General features: G+C 49.3%; 1 protein-coding gene across 1 annotated transcript in view; it reads left to right on the plus strand.

Annotated features, from left to right (window-relative positions):
- VAV2 (vav guanine nucleotide exchange factor 2) overlaps window positions 1-15,071 on the plus strand; it is a 129,542-nt gene that overhangs the window by 65,414 nt on the left and 49,057 nt on the right. The window lies entirely within an intron of this gene.

A 15,071-nucleotide genomic window follows, 5' to 3' on the forward strand; every position in this document is an offset into this window, starting at 1 on the left:
TGTGATAACCAGCAGGGACATTCCCCTGGGTTTTCCCTGGATGTATGCTGCAGTGATGACAGTTCTGTCTTTCTCTCTCTCTCTTGACCCATCAGCTCCCTCCTCTCGTATCCTGGGCTCCCTGAGCTGCTGCTGGATCCCAGTGGGATCTGGGGACACAGGACTGGGCAGTGTGGTCAGGAAAAGGCTCCATGCCCTGGGCATACAGTGGGAAAGGAGCAAAACAAAGGACGGGGTCCCAGGAAGTTCTGGGGTGGCAAATTCCCTGCTGGGTGCTGATCGGACATTTGGGAGGGTCTTTTTATTCCCATGGGAGCCCATTTGTTCCCTGTCCAGAGGCACCACCAGGACGCTGCTGCTGCGAGAGGAAACTTGGCTTTTGTGTGACTTTCAGGGTGCCAGTGAACGCTCTAAGGAGAGCCCAGATCCCTGTTCACTTCACAGGTCAGCACACATCACCCCTGGGATGCTTTTTCCTTCGAGGTGTGGCTGGAAGTGGGGTTGGATGAGTGGTGGGAACATGGATTTCCGAGCTGGAGCAGCTCAGGGACAGGCAGCTGCTCCTCCTGTTTGCACCCAATTCCCCAAATCCACAACTGTAGCTCCTCACTGACCGGTCCCACCACCCCAAATCCCATTCCCAGCCAGCGAGGGGGAGGGAGTTTGCTCAGCTGAACGTTCTCTTTGCAGACGTAATTTCCGCATAAATATCCATACATTGTCAAACCATCTTTTATTATTTTTTTTTCCCTTTTAGCCCCTCAAACATGTGATTTTTATTTCTCCAGCTGTAAAGCCAAGCGTGTGAATGTTAAATTGTTAAATAAGTCAAACATAATTATTCAAGTACCCGGCATAATGCGTTTCAGGAGCGCAGGATCCGAAATCCGACACGATGCGCGCGGGCAAACGCTTTTGTGGGGATTGTACTCCTGAGGGGGATGTCATTTTGACAAGAATATATTTTCCCTCTTTCACAGCCTGTCTCGTACTGTCTTGATGCTTTGGTGGAAGTCTCATCCGAGTAGGGTTGATTTTGATGGGGAATTATTCAAACCTTTCAGATCCGTCCCTGCGGACTGGTTTGCTCCGCGGGCTGATGAGATGATACCGGTGAGGAGCTCGGGGCTGAGGGCCTGATGTGAAATAAAAGGTTTTTCTTTTGCAAGGCTTGGTCTGAGCCTGGTTATCTCTTGGTAATGCTATCAAACGCTCTTTTCTGCAGTCCAAGCACATCGTCTACATCTGGCCAAAATATGGCATGAAAGAAAGATGTTTTGAACAAAAAGCGGCCTTAATAGCAGATGGGGAAAAAAGTCATTAAAACTCAATTTTCAGGGACTTTTTTTGGCGTTTTTTAAGTCCAGAATTGGAAAATATTTTGTTTGTTTGTGGATATAAAGGAAACATTGCCTTTTTTCATTGGACAAAGCTAAAATGCTCCTCAGTGTTGATCAGAGCAGAAAGCCCTTTCTCCTTTTTCTGTCCCACTCCTCAATTTTGAGTTTTACACCAGGCTGAGCTTTTCCTCATTCCAGACATGGCTGCCATCAAGCTCATGTGGTTATTTGCAGTGTGGATTTTCATGCCCCACATGAGCCACCTGAGCAGAGGCTCACCCTGATTTTTGGGGATTCTGTGCTACATAAAATGCTCTGTTCAGTGGTAACTCAGTGGTGCTGGTTGTGAAGTTGATGCCTTAGGTTTTAACTTTTCTATTTTCAAATCCTGCACTGCCTGGTGTGTAACTCTGGAGTTTCTTGGAGCCTGTTCATTTCTGCTCTCTCGTCCCAGGCAGACGTAACAAAGCCTCTCCAGGCCTGCTCTCCAAGGACACCCAGACTGTCCTAGGCCCAAAAACTATAAACCAAAAGCCTCTAAGGGGTGCAAGCAGAGGGAAAATTACCTCATTAACTGAAGCTTTAATTGGAGAATGAACCCTGCTATGCAAATGAACCAAACCTATAAAAGTGTGAAGAACTCGTGCCCTGCCGTCCATCTCGGGGTCCATTTTGAGAACAGCCTCAGGCTCCCCAGGGGTACCTTTGAAGGCCTTTCAAATAAATACCTGCCTTTATTCCCTTACTCCTGTCTCGTGTCTGTTTCTAGGAGGCCTCTTAAGGCATCAAAGTCGGTAAGACTTTAATGTGCTCCTACTGGCAGTCAGAAAATGCCAAGAGAGCCAGCTCAGAACAAATCCCAGTTTCCTGTTCTCTTCCCACAAGTAAATACTTGTCAGGCACTTCCAGGAGTTCCATCAGACAGAAACCAGTTTTACCTGTTTTACTACAAAATCTCTTTGTTCTGGACAAGAGCTCCAGGGAGGAGTTTTCCCTGACCTGCTCATAGCTGAGGTGACAGCAGTTATTTCTCTGATCTCGTGCTCAGATTTGCATCGGTGGCCTTTGGGATGCAGTTTTGGCTGTTGACATTTATTGATAACGCTGCCCAGAGCTCTGCCCTGCTGGCACCAGTAATTCCTGGGTTTTTTTACTGTTTTCCCTGCTGGGACCCTCATTCCCTCCTGCACAGGGCGTTGCCAAGGACTCTCATCCATCTTGATGACCTTTATCAACATTCTGTGTTCAAACCTGAGCCCTTAAAGCCATCAGGGGGCCGTGGTGATGGGAGCCTGCATTAACACATGGATAAATCCCTTTTTTTCCCCTCCCCCTGCAACCCCAGGCTGACCACAGTGCACAGCCCAGCTGCTCTTTGACTCTAAAGTCTGATTAAAGGCTTGGGAGAAGGAGCACGTCGTGGTTCAGGCCACATTTCCCTTTCTCCCTGTGATGATGTGTGAGTGTATTTTGGGCATTTTCTCTCCTGTACCAAGGCTGGCTCTTCCCAGCCCACCCCATTTGAGCGGCTCGTGTTGAAATTCCTCAAAGCTCCTGCTCGCTGTGTGTTCCACACTTGCTCAATCTGTTCCTATTAATTTTTAAACGCGTTTTTAGCGGCAGATAAACAGCTGGTGACACTTTTGGAGCCGCTGAGGAGCTGCTGTGATGCTCCCAGCGCTGCACACCGAGCTGGGGGATGCGGGCACAGCGCCGGGGGCATCGCGATCGTGTTCCCTTGGGATGCAAACACCCTCTGTGTGCTGCTTCTCTCCCCTCCCCAGTGAGGATGGAGCTCTCCAGCTGCCTCTTTGCTTTCCCCGCTGTTTTAAACCATCCTGGCTCGCTGCAGGTCCTGAGCAGAGCTGAGCTCACACTGGAGGATCCAGCCGGGGAATCTGCCTGAGCATCCTTGACAAAGCTATTTACATTCCTTAAATCACTGACTGAAAACATCATGCCTGACTCCTTTTTTTTTTTTCTTCTTGGACACAGCCAAGATCTAATCTATGATATTTTTTTCCCTTTTTTTTTACAACTGTATGGATTTGTTAAGCCTGAAGGGACCCTTAGATCATCTTGTCTCACCCTCTGTTCAGTAGTGACCGTGGAAATCCATCCAGCTTCCCTTTCCACCCTGTCATTTGTGAGCTGTGCCCGTGTACACCCTGTCAGGGCAGCCAATATTTTGGATGTCTTTTCAGTGCTTTTCTAGCCCCCCTTGCAGTGTGCTGGGAGTGCTGCACGTTTCAGTCACCCCCGGAGCAGTAAATGTGCTGTCTGCAGAGGCAGAGCAGCGACTAAATTTAACATCCTCAGTCAAATCAAAGCACTTTGTGGGTATATTTATCCCCTGTTACAGGATGAGAGGAAGGGAGGTGGTTTCTGAGCATCTCTGGAAAATGCCTTGTGGGTTGCTGCTCCCTCTGCCCCAGGCTCCTGCCTTCCTGCAGGTGGAAATGCATTAATTGATATCATAGGATTAATAAACAGAAAAAACGTGGCTGTGTCAGAGGTCTCTGTCCAACGTGCCATCCTCCTTGGAAAGCCCAGACGAGGAATTTGCCTGCCCCAGGGGTAGGAGAGTGCTCCAGATAGTGAGTTGTGTCTGGAAGTCTCTTGATGCTTCCAGTTAATCATGGATTTGGGAAATTCAGGGCTTGCTATTTTGAGAACTGAATCAGAGAGGAAACGAGGGTTGTTTCTATGCTCAAGATATGATTGATGGAAAACCCTTTTTTTTATTTCTGAAATAACATTTATTTCTGGAAGGTATTTCACCAGCGAAGCAGAATCTATAATAAAATAAAACCCAATCCTTTTATCTCATTCAGGGAGGGCAGGAAAGAGGAGGAGCAGCACCCTCACTGCACACGCATGTCTTGGCTCTGCTGCTGCACTGCACAGCCTTGAGAGGCTTCATTTGTGTCAAACATGGAATAATTGCAAAGAGAAAAGCTCTTGGTAGTGTTTGTTTGCCTGGCAGAGCCATCCTTTCCCAGGTTCTCTTCCTTTTGAAACAGTACTTGGAAAATCGGGCAGGAATTGTGCATTGAGGAAGAATAAACACCCAACTCAGGAGCTCTGATGCTCAGCACTGGCCCCTGATTGTAGCTCTTCTTACAGAATAAGAATTTAAACATTTGTAGGTTTTTTTGCCTTCCCAAAACGATGCAAACTCCCAGAAAAGGGTGAGCTGACCTTGCCTCAGGAGCTGGGAATTTCTCTTCTCTGCTCTGAACTGCTCCTTCCTGCCCTCAGAGGTCTGAACATCCTGGTTTAGTTCCTGCTGGCTGCCTGTTTTTCTAGGAATTTGGAATTTAATATGGTTGTTTTCCAGGAAACCCAGAGGTGACACTTTTGAGACTGACAAGAAGTGACTGAGATGTCCAACTGGGTAACGCTGATGGAAGGGTTGGGCCAGCAGCAGAATCTTGGCACATCCCTCTGGTTTAGGTGTGCAAGACAGGGGAAATTAGTGGATAGAAACAGTCTGGTGAAAATGCATGAGGAATTTCTCCTTGTCATCAGGTGTGGAGCAGCTAGACGTTCAACCAGAGCATTTTTCAGCTTTGGATGTTTTTTTATTTTAATTATTTCAAGAGCAGTGAATTCCTGTGATAGCTTTGCGTGGCTCTCAAGAACCTGGATAAATTAGACATTTGTTTCTGATGTGAAATCTTCCATATCCTCTGGACAGGAGGAGGGAGCAGTGGGAATATTCTCCTGCCTGCCTCCATGAGTGGCAGCCTGCATCACTCCTTCCTTTCCTTAGAGAAACTTTGGAAGGGGCAATAACAGCAGCTAAATTGGCAATGTTGGAGGGCTGAAGTTCATGTCAGTTATTTTCCAGACTTGCTGGATGCTTGCAGACATTCACAGAGTGGTGCAGGAAATGGGTAAATGATTCCCTGATTGATTACGTGTCTGAACGTGGCTTTGTGGGATTTGGGAGCCTCTTCCAGCTTGGGAGGAAGGGGTGGGAGTTTAAGTCATAATCTGAACCCAAGTTTCCTGGGTTTAGAAAGGAGAAGTTTGCTGCCTTGTGCCCCACACCTGAACTGTTGTAGGATTGCTCGAGGTGATCTTATCAAGGGTTTTTAGTTACTTATGAAACCAGGAGCTTGTACTTGCAAATGATCCAGGATGAAGCTGGAGCTCAGCAGCACCAAGAGATGTCTCAGTTTGAAGAGCAATTTTGAGGGTCCTGGAGCAGCCCCTGGTGATGTGATGGGCTTTGGTCGTGTGTTCAAGTGTTCCCAGTGCCTGGAAAATGGGTATTTAACAGGCTGAGTTAAATATGAGTTAAATGTTAGTGCTGATCTGGGGCAAGGAGGCAGCTCAGACCTGGGTGGCTTTGGGGGAATTTTGCTTGTAATGATAATAAACCCCACAAGTTTACAAGGTGCTTCTCCTCCCCGGAGTCTGGAAGAGGATTAGGGCTAAGGAAATGAACTTCATTCTGCTTTCCTGTGCTTCTCTTCCTGCTTTTCTTCTTCCTGAATGTTTCTGCTCAGTGTCACTCTGTGTTTTGAGGTGCTTGGGAAGGGGGGTGCAGGCAGTAGAGAGCCCCAGCCCTCTCCTGGTTGTGTGTTCCCAGAGCTCCTGGGCTGTAATTCCCAGCACATCATGTTCTTTTGCACCTTCCTTCTCTTCTGGGCTTTTTTCCCCTCATTTTGAACTTAAAGCTGTGGAGGTGAAGACGTTTCATCCACGTGGATCTGTGCTTGTGCAGGAAGCTTGGAGCAGCCCCTCTATCTGTGGAGCCAAGTGGGATTCCTGCTACAAGCCCTGACTCCGTGTAGCTGCAGGGAGAGAAACTTCAGTGGGAAAGGTCTCCCATCCCTGCAGACACAGCAGTTCTAGGGTTTGAACAAATCAAAGCAGCAAATCCCAGGCAAATTCTAAAAGCTGCCTTTTACAGAGCACTTCAAGAACTCCTGTTTGCTTCCTGCCTCTTTTGTGTACCTTGGAATTACAGGAATTTCTTTGAGCTTAAACGAGTTTTTCTCCTGATTTGTAAAACGCAGCTGGTCTCAAATGGCTCATGATGGTTAAGCTGCTGCTGCAGGAGGCCTTTAGGAGAGACTTTGCTTCCATGAGGCTCCCTGGGGCAGAGCTGATGCTTTGCAGGTAGGATGGGGGGAGTTAAGTTGAGCTGCAGGATACATCCAGGGCTCAAAGCCTGAGGAATCAATGGAAGAGCTTCGTCTGCCTTCAGGGCTGGGAGCAGGGAGGTCTCTGAAGTGTTAAGCTGCAGGTGCCTCCCTTGAAGTGGGATATTTTCATTCAGTGGGATGGTGACGCTCCAAAACCAAACCCCTGGATGTGGCAGGGAGGGACAAACCTGTCCTTGCTCTGTCCATCTGCAGATGGGCTCTGGAACTGCTCCTGGCCTGGGACTGGAAGGGATTTAAGCTTCACTGGAGGAACCTGTGCTGGAGGTTGTGGCCCTGCCAGAAGTTGGGGACTCCGCAAAATGCAGAAAAAATGGCTTTTAAACATTTTCCTTCACGTTGTTTTTATACACGGCTGGATTTTTTCCTTTAGCACCTGGGATAATGATGAAGGAAATCAGGCAAGGAGAATTTTAAGGCCTCTCTCTCCAATAGGTAAATTACCCTTTGTGCAAGTGGATTGGTTTCATATGGATGCTTTCAATTTCTCCTGCACATGCAAAATATTCCTAAACCTCTTTTGTTTTGGTGCTCCATATGTTTTACTCTGAGCTCCCAGCTCCCTTTCGGAGCCAAGAGGAAATGGGAACCCAAAGGTATGTGAAAATCTGTAATTTTCTTTGCTTACATCCCAGGCCTTGATCGAAAGGGATTAAACTTAATACAGATTAAAGCCAGTTTCTTGGAAGCAGGTTTGGATATCCGTGTTTTGCATCTGACTAGCTGTTTTTTCCATCTGTTTCGACAAATCCAATCAATACTGGGGGAGGGTGGGGGGATGTTTTTGCAGGAGAGCCTCTCCTTGCAGCATGCAGGGAGCCCTTGGCAGTCCCCTTGGCTGGAATTCACTTGGAATTCCTCAAGGTAGAGCTGATGGAAGGGCTGGGATGGGGTGTGCTGGCTGAGGTGGCAGCTTTTTAATTTAGAGCCTGGTCATGGAGTGATAAAACCACACAATGGTTTGGAAGGGACGTTAAAGCTCATCTTGTCCCACTCCCTGCCATGGGACACCTTCCACTATCCCAGGTTGCTCCAAGCTTCCTTCAGCAATTCCAGGGATGGGGCAGGCACGGCTGTTCTGGGTGACCTGTGCCAGTGCAGTGCAGAATCTCAGGTGTGGGGACAGCCCAGGTGACAGCTGTGAGCAGAGCCACGCTCCTGTCTCATCTTCTCCCACCAGGAATGAATGTGAGCTGCTCCTTTTCCGTGCTCTGCCTGTGCTGAGCGGTTCTTTATTAAGTGTGCAAATAATCCCTAAGGAGCTGCTGCCTCTGACAGGGGATTTTCCCTGGAAAAGTTTGGGTGGCTCTTCTTGAGTCACAAGATGGGGGGTTTGCTCATTTTTAAGCACCCTGAGTTATGGGCTGGGGTCAGAGAAGGACCTGGAGCCCTTTAGCAGGAGGAGGGGATGAGGTTGTGGAGCAGGTGACCCATAATTTGGGGAGGAAACTTAATTAAATCTGACTGAATTCACATGTTTAGCAGGAGCAGCTGATTTCTGGACAAAGTTTAGCCTGTCCTGCTGTTCCCTGTGGTGTAAGACAAATACTGGAGCTGGTTTTTGGGTGGTGTGGCCATCCTGTCCTTTTGCACCAGTGCTGTGGGGTCAGGAGTTGCCGGCAGGACCCTTTCCCCTGCAAATTCCTGGTCATTATATCCGTGAAAATCACAGATACAGTGATCATAATCCCCCTGCTTAGCATGGGGTGAGCTCTGAGCCTTTTCTAGGCTTTTCAAAGCCTGCAGAGATCCATCCAGAGCATCATGGCCAGGGTTTGGACCACCTGGAAACACAGAGGCACGGTGAATTCTGCTCTGAGTGGCTGCCATCCCATGGGAATGATCTTGCTGGTGCTTTCTTTGCACACACCTTGGCACAAGGTGACTTTGTGGCAGCTCAGTCCCATGCTCAAGGCTTTGCAGACCACCTGTGTAAACCTATTTAGCAGCATTTGAAGCTAATTAGTGGTTTTAGGGATTTTTTTTGCCTTTTTCCTCCCTTCCTGCCCCTCTTTCCGGGCCAAGTGCCCAGCACAGCTTGGTGGCTTTCAGCAGGGGCTCCACCAGCTCCTGCAAGGTCGGAGCTGTCAGCGCCCACGTCCTCCCACGTGTTTCACACCTTCCCACGCTCCAGCTCCCTCCTCTGCTGCTCAGAGCTCGGCATCCTTCCAGGTTCATTAGGGAACGGCTAATTAGGGGCAGAGGGAAGGAGCTGGACAGAGCAGAGGGGCTGTGTTAGGGTGTGGAGCGAGGAGCTCCGGCCTGATGGAGCTGCCACAGCCACGCTGGCTGTGCTCACCTGAGCATCTGCTCCAGGCACCTGAGCCAAGCTCCTGCTGGAGCCAGTTTGTTTGTGGTTTTCCCCACTCTAGTTTGGAGGGAAAAGCACAGTTCCCTAAACTCGGTACCCTCCTTTCCTGAAGGACACGCTCCTTTTGTAACCATCACAAAGCCATGCAAACGAGCCCTCTCCAGTTACACACTGGATTTTTTCTTAAGAGGCAATTTTGTAATATCTCGAGTCTAGAGGGAAGCAGCCAGCCCTCAGCTCAGACTTCCAGTGCTCAGGCGTTTCTGGGAATCCTCCTTGTCTCTGGGAATCCACTGGGAGGATGCTGAAATCCCAGCTGCAATAAAAGTGAAGCTCTTACTAGTTTCTTCTCCCTGCTGGCTCCCTCTGCCCAAATATATTCCATTATTGCTCTGAGCAAAGGCAAAATTTGTCTGACTTGTGCTTCACAGGTCAGCAATTCCCAGCCTCTGCTGGGGTGCACTGGGATTGTGTGAAAAATGAGGGATCAGTGTGCTGGGCAAAGCTGGGGGAGGTGACACAGCACCCTCGGGCAGTGGTGGCACCTCAGAGCCCTGGAAAGAAATAGGGAAGTATTTGCAGAGGGAGAGAAACGAAACACAAGGGCAACTCTCCAGAAGGCCTTGGGACTCACAGGGGTGGGAACATGTGAGTAAAATGTAAAACCTCAAGATCAACATGTGCAAAAGATTGCATCCTTCCCAGCACCTTCAGAAACCTGGGGTTCTGTCCAGGAATTCTTCTGTTAAAATCAGTCTGGGCTGGATCTCCTGGGCTCTGTCCCATAGGGATCTCTGACAAGACCAAGGTGCTTTCTCCTTTCTTTTATGGAGTGCCACGGAGGTTCAATCCCACACCCCTCTAATCCCTGGTTTCAGTTCCACGTGTTGCTGCTGGAATAGTTTCGCTTAATATTTAATTAATGCTGTTTTGTGTCATGCAGAAATGGGAGGTGGGCTGGGGTCACCTTGAACCCCAGCGTGGTGGCACAGCCTGGTGACTCATTTCCAAATCAGCCTTCAGAGGTGCTGCCAAAGCTTGTCCCAGAAATGGTTTTTGGATATCAAGGCTTTTGATTTTCCTTCCTTTCTTGTGTGAGTGCTGAACAGTCGCTTTATTTTCTGGCATTGGCAAGTTCTGGGCATATTGACAGGGCCAAGCTGAGCCAGGGGAAGTGGAGGTGTGGGAAGGAAGGAGGAGGAGGAGGACATGGCCACTGACCCCTGCACCTCTAGCTGAGTACTTGGGGTTTTTTTCCTGTTCAGGAGCAGATCCTGGGGACCTTCTTGTCACTTCCTCATCGTGCCACCCATTCTTACCCAGCAGCTTTGCCGCAGCACCAGGTCTCTCCTGCTCAGTCCCATGCTGGGTGCCTAAAAATGCCATTTCCCCATCTCTCCTGTTGAATTCTCTTCTCTGGCAAAGATGTTTGCAGAGGCAGCATCTCTCCAAAACCTCATGGGGGGTGGGCTTGTCCTTGCCCCAGAGCAGGGGTTGTCTGTCCCCTGGCAGGAGGGGAGCACGTGGGGGCTCCCAAGCAGCTGGGTTGGGCTCGCATCAGGCCCAGCCCATCGTGCCCTGTGAATCCCCTTTATTTACAGGAAAACAGTTGTTTCTTCTCTCCCAGAGTCTTTTCCAGGCCATGCCCTTGCCTTGGCTTTGTCTGCACATCCCCTGAGCGCAGGGTGTCTGTGCCAGCTTGCTGAGCTTGCCCCAAACCCATGGCTTTGCTGAGTGTGGCCCTCACAATCCTCTCACCCAGTGCCCTGAACACTCCCAGCACCCGTGGGTGCTGCTGAGCCCTCCCCAAGGGCTGAGCTCTCCCCATGGGCTGAGCTCTTCCCAAGGGTTGAGCTCACTGCTCCGACTATTCCAGGGCCATCAAATGAATCTCTGCGCCGTGTTCAGCTGGAGGCTCTTTCCCAGCTCATCTCTCTTGCCTTTGGTGTTGGCTCACTTGAGAAACCGCTGGGTTTCCCCCCCTGAGGCTTTTAAAGTCCCATCAAAGCCAGCTCCTCGCTCCAGTCGCTGCTATCACATCGAGATAATAAAAGAACCCGAATGAGGCAGCGGCTCAGCAGCCGTGGCAGAGGAGAGAGCCCATTAAGGAGCAGAATAACTCTTTATTGCTGTTGTATTAGAGGAACTCGGCAGCATAAAGCAGGCACTGGAGTTTCAGGGCATTAATTCCTGCGTTTGGGAGCTGTGCGAGGCACAGGGAGCGTGGCTGCGGCCCGGCTGGTTTGTGGCTTTTGGTGCTTCTCCGTGTTAGGCTGCTTTGCCTCTGCTCTTCTTGCCTTTGGATCCTCTCTGCGTCCTGGGAAAGTGAGGGACCTGCCCTGCCCTGCCCCTGGCCAGGGGTGTTTGCTGTGGGGTGGGGACAGAGGAGCACAGACACCTCTGGATGCACACACACGTCTGGGCGCACAGACATCGGGGTTTAGGGACCCTAAAGACATGTGACAGTGCTCCCTTTATTCCTCAGGACAGTGTTCCCTTTATTCCTCAGCTGTTCTATGATGGGAAAAGACAAATTGGTGTCTTAAATACAGGAGATGGGGTGTGTCCATCTGGGTAACTTACGGTGGTGTGACAGAGTGCAGAGATTTTCTAGCAGTAGCCATAAATCCACCTGAATCGTTCTTCTCTCCTCCTTGTAAGGGAACAGTGCTGGTCTCGCAGTGACTGCTCACTCTTGAAAGGCTTTGTGATTTCAGACATGATGCCAGCCCCAAAGAGCCCCAAATAAATCTGTTAAAATCCTACACAAGGCCTGTTCCCACTGGAAATCAGCAGTGGCTTTGCCCAGTGATTTAATATTTGCATCCCTAACATGTAACGTGTAACCCATACCATGGGTTTAATGCAAAACAGTGACAGTTTAATAACGTTGCTTTTAAAAGCCCATTCAAACACATGCTGTAGCTTAAAGCAGCACTTTGCAGCTCATGGGCTTCACCACCCTGTGGGGCTGGGGAAGAGGAGGAGCTGCCAGGGCTCTGGGACCAAATGGAAGTGGCAGTCAAGGATCCCTGGTATTTGTTGGAGGAGGAAAGAGGCTTTACCATGCCCAGACTGCCCCATCTGTTGCATGGTCCTTGTGGTGAAATACAGAGACAGAAGCCCGGACATGCCATCCCAGCAAAACTTCCCTGGCTTTGATCTGAAATCCTTATCAAATATGTATCAGCCCAAATCTGCTCAGCTGGCACCTCTCCAGAAGCTGGATGCCAGCAAACACCACACCTGGCATGAGTGGGAATGGGAGGAGAAGCCGTGGCATCCCCAGGCCGGCGAAGTGGAGCCACAGGGGAAATCATCCAGGTAGGCACTGGAAAGGCTCAAACCAATTGTCCAAACCAGTTATTATGGAATAGCCTCATCCTCAGCAGGCAGCTGGGTGGATGTGGTCCAGGTGAAAGGATGAGTGTAGGAAAATCCATCTGATTTGATCCCTTTGTGGGGCCATGCCCACCCTTGGCATCCCAGGAAAACATTACACCATGTCTGATTTCCTCCTGCCCAGCCAGGGCTGATGCTCTTCTCAGGTACCAGGTTGTATCAGGAGGTGTTGATTTAAGGAATTCCCCATCAGATTCCCAGGATGCAGGCCTGGCTGCTGTGTCCAGGGAAAAGGGCTGCTTTCGTGTTTGCTGCTTAGGGTCTGGCAGGTTTGTGCCCCAGGCAAGAGCACAAAGAACTGATCCAGAGTGAGCAGGTTGTGGTTTGTGTTCCCCTCACACTCTGGGCTGTTCTGGTTTTCCAGGGCTGGTCCAGCGAAGGTGCAAACCACGGGACAGGGATATGCAAACAGAGGAGATGGGAGGCTGGAAGCTGCTGGTGAGACTTTGGTTTGCCTGTCCCAGGTTGTGCCCAGCCCAGGGGGGTGTGCAGGTGGCTGGGAGGTGCTGGGAAGTGCCCAGGTGTCCAGGGAAAAGAGCAAACAGGAGCTGGCCTGCCACGTGCACCAGTGGGAGAAAATACAGGGTTCTCCAGCACCTCAGGCTGGAGGCAGCTGGATCAAATCCTCCTTGCTCTCAGGACTGCTTTCCTTTGAGCATTCCTGTCCCTGGGACTGTTCCTGTCAGTGTTTTTATTGTGGGATGCCATTATCCAGCTCGGAAATGGTATCTCTGGGTTCCTCCCATGCCAAGTGTTCTCCAGCCCAGCAGGCTCCGTTTGTTTTTCAAACCTGAGAGAGTCGATTTGAGAGTTTTTCTGGTTGCTCAGAGATACCACCAGTTTGTCTCTGATTTTGGGCTCAGCTTTCTGCCTGAGGCCGGGGGTGTTTGGCCTGAGGATTTGTTTTGCCCTTCATGAGTTTAGGGGCAAAGCAGAAAATGATTCCATGGAATTCCAGGCTGTGAAACCTTCTCCCCCTGGCCGGGGATGTGCAGAGGTGGCACAGAGAGGTCTCTGCCCAGAGTTATCAGTGTTGGGCAGAGCTCCTGATTTGCTTAGAAGCAAATCTCTGTTTGTTCTGGGAATGCTCAGTGCTGGCTGTGAGCCCTCAGCTCATTCTCGCTCTCAGGGTCACTCCTGGAGTGCCCAGAACTTCAAAGTTCCTCCTATGCAAAGTGTTCTCCAGCCCAGCTGGGTCAGTTTGTTTTTACAAATACAAAAAAGTTTATTTTAGAGTTTTCTAGATGCTCAGAGATACCATCAGCCATAAACAACCCCAGAGGAAGTAGAAGAGCAGTGAACATAATAATTTATTTTCTATTTGGCTTTGGTTTATTTTCAAATCTGTAATTCCTAAGAGAAAGTGTTGGTAGTGAGAAAGAAAAGTGGTGAATGTCTTACTCCAGTGGTGTGACTGTTGTGGGGTTTTTTTATTCTTTTCAAAAAATCCCACTTCTTTTCTCATCCATTTTTTTTTTCAAAGTGACCAGGGAGTGTGAGGAACCCACTTTGAGTCTTGAATATTTTATTTTATTTTATTTTATTTTTTTTAATTATTATTTTAAAATTTAAAAAAAAAAAATTATTTGCTTGCTTTTTCCCATGAAGTGCAGAACTTGGGGCCTTTTTAAACCTGAAATCACATGCAGGGCCCTCGTGCCTCACTTTGTTGTGCTGTTGTTGTGCAGCAATGATCTCTCTGGTCAGTAAATGATCAGCTGGGTGGCTGGATTTAACTCATGCCCATAAATGCAAGGCACACTGGAATTTCAGGAATGTGAAGGGCATCCCTCACTTGTCATGGCAAAACCACCAGAAATTTCCCACTAACCCTTTGCTGGTAGAAAAAAGTGTCTGTGCATCACCTGCATTTTGTACCTTTCTATTCCTATTTATATTCCTGCCATTTTATTGTCAGAGGGATGTTATATATAGCTTTTATGGTAATTTTGTCTGCTGAATGCAGTTTCCAGGGAGGAAATTGCATTGAGAAATGGGTGAAGAAGTAATAATAATAGCAATAATCTGCATAAACCCCTGTTGTTAAAGCCCACAGCCCTACATCTCCTGGAAGAAAAATGCACAGATAAGAGACTAGTTCTCCGAACAACAACTTCAAATGACTTGGAGAGGGATTTTGGACAAGGGCATGGAGTGACAGGACAGGGTGAAATGGCTTTAAACTGCCAGAGGGCAGGGTTCAATGGGGTATTGGGAAGAAATTCTTCCCTGTGAGGGTGGGCAGGCCCTGGCACAGGGTGCCCAGAGAAGCTGTGGCTGCCCCTGGATCCCTGGAAGTGTCCAAGGCCAGGTTGGAATATCTGTTTTAGGTATGTCCTGGTATTTCAGAAGCAGGGAAGAGCCTCAGCTGAGATCAGGGACCCTCGTGCTGCCGTGTGGGTGTGTGGCAGATCCTGCCTGGCCTGACCGAACACGAGAGCCAGAAGTTAGGCCTGGGTTTGCCTGCAAATACAAAGCTGTTTTACAGGGGAAAATGAGACAGAGTTTAGCAAACATTTAAGGGCTGACTTACTTTTAAGAATGTTGTTTAATCCTGTTGAAATGGAGAGGATTACTTATCGTTAAATGCGTGCTTAAGCACTTTCCTGGCTGGGGGCTGGGATCTGTGAGGGGCTGGGATCTGTGAGGGGCTGGGATCTCTGAGGGGATGGGATCTGTGAGGGGCTGGGATCTCTGAGGGGATGGGATCTGTGAGGAGCTGGAATCTGTGAGGGGCTGGGATCTGTGAGGAGCTGGGATCTGTGAGGAGCTGGGATCTGTGAGGGGATGGGATCTGTGAGGGGCTGGGATCTGTGAGGGGCTGGGGTCTCTGAGGGGCTG

This window comes from Corvus brachyrhynchos, unplaced genomic scaffold (assembly GCF_000691975.1).
Source record: "Corvus brachyrhynchos isolate BGI_N302 unplaced genomic scaffold, ASM69197v1 scaffold59, whole genome shotgun sequence".
Taxonomy (NCBI): domain Eukaryota; kingdom Metazoa; phylum Chordata; class Aves; order Passeriformes; family Corvidae; genus Corvus; species Corvus brachyrhynchos.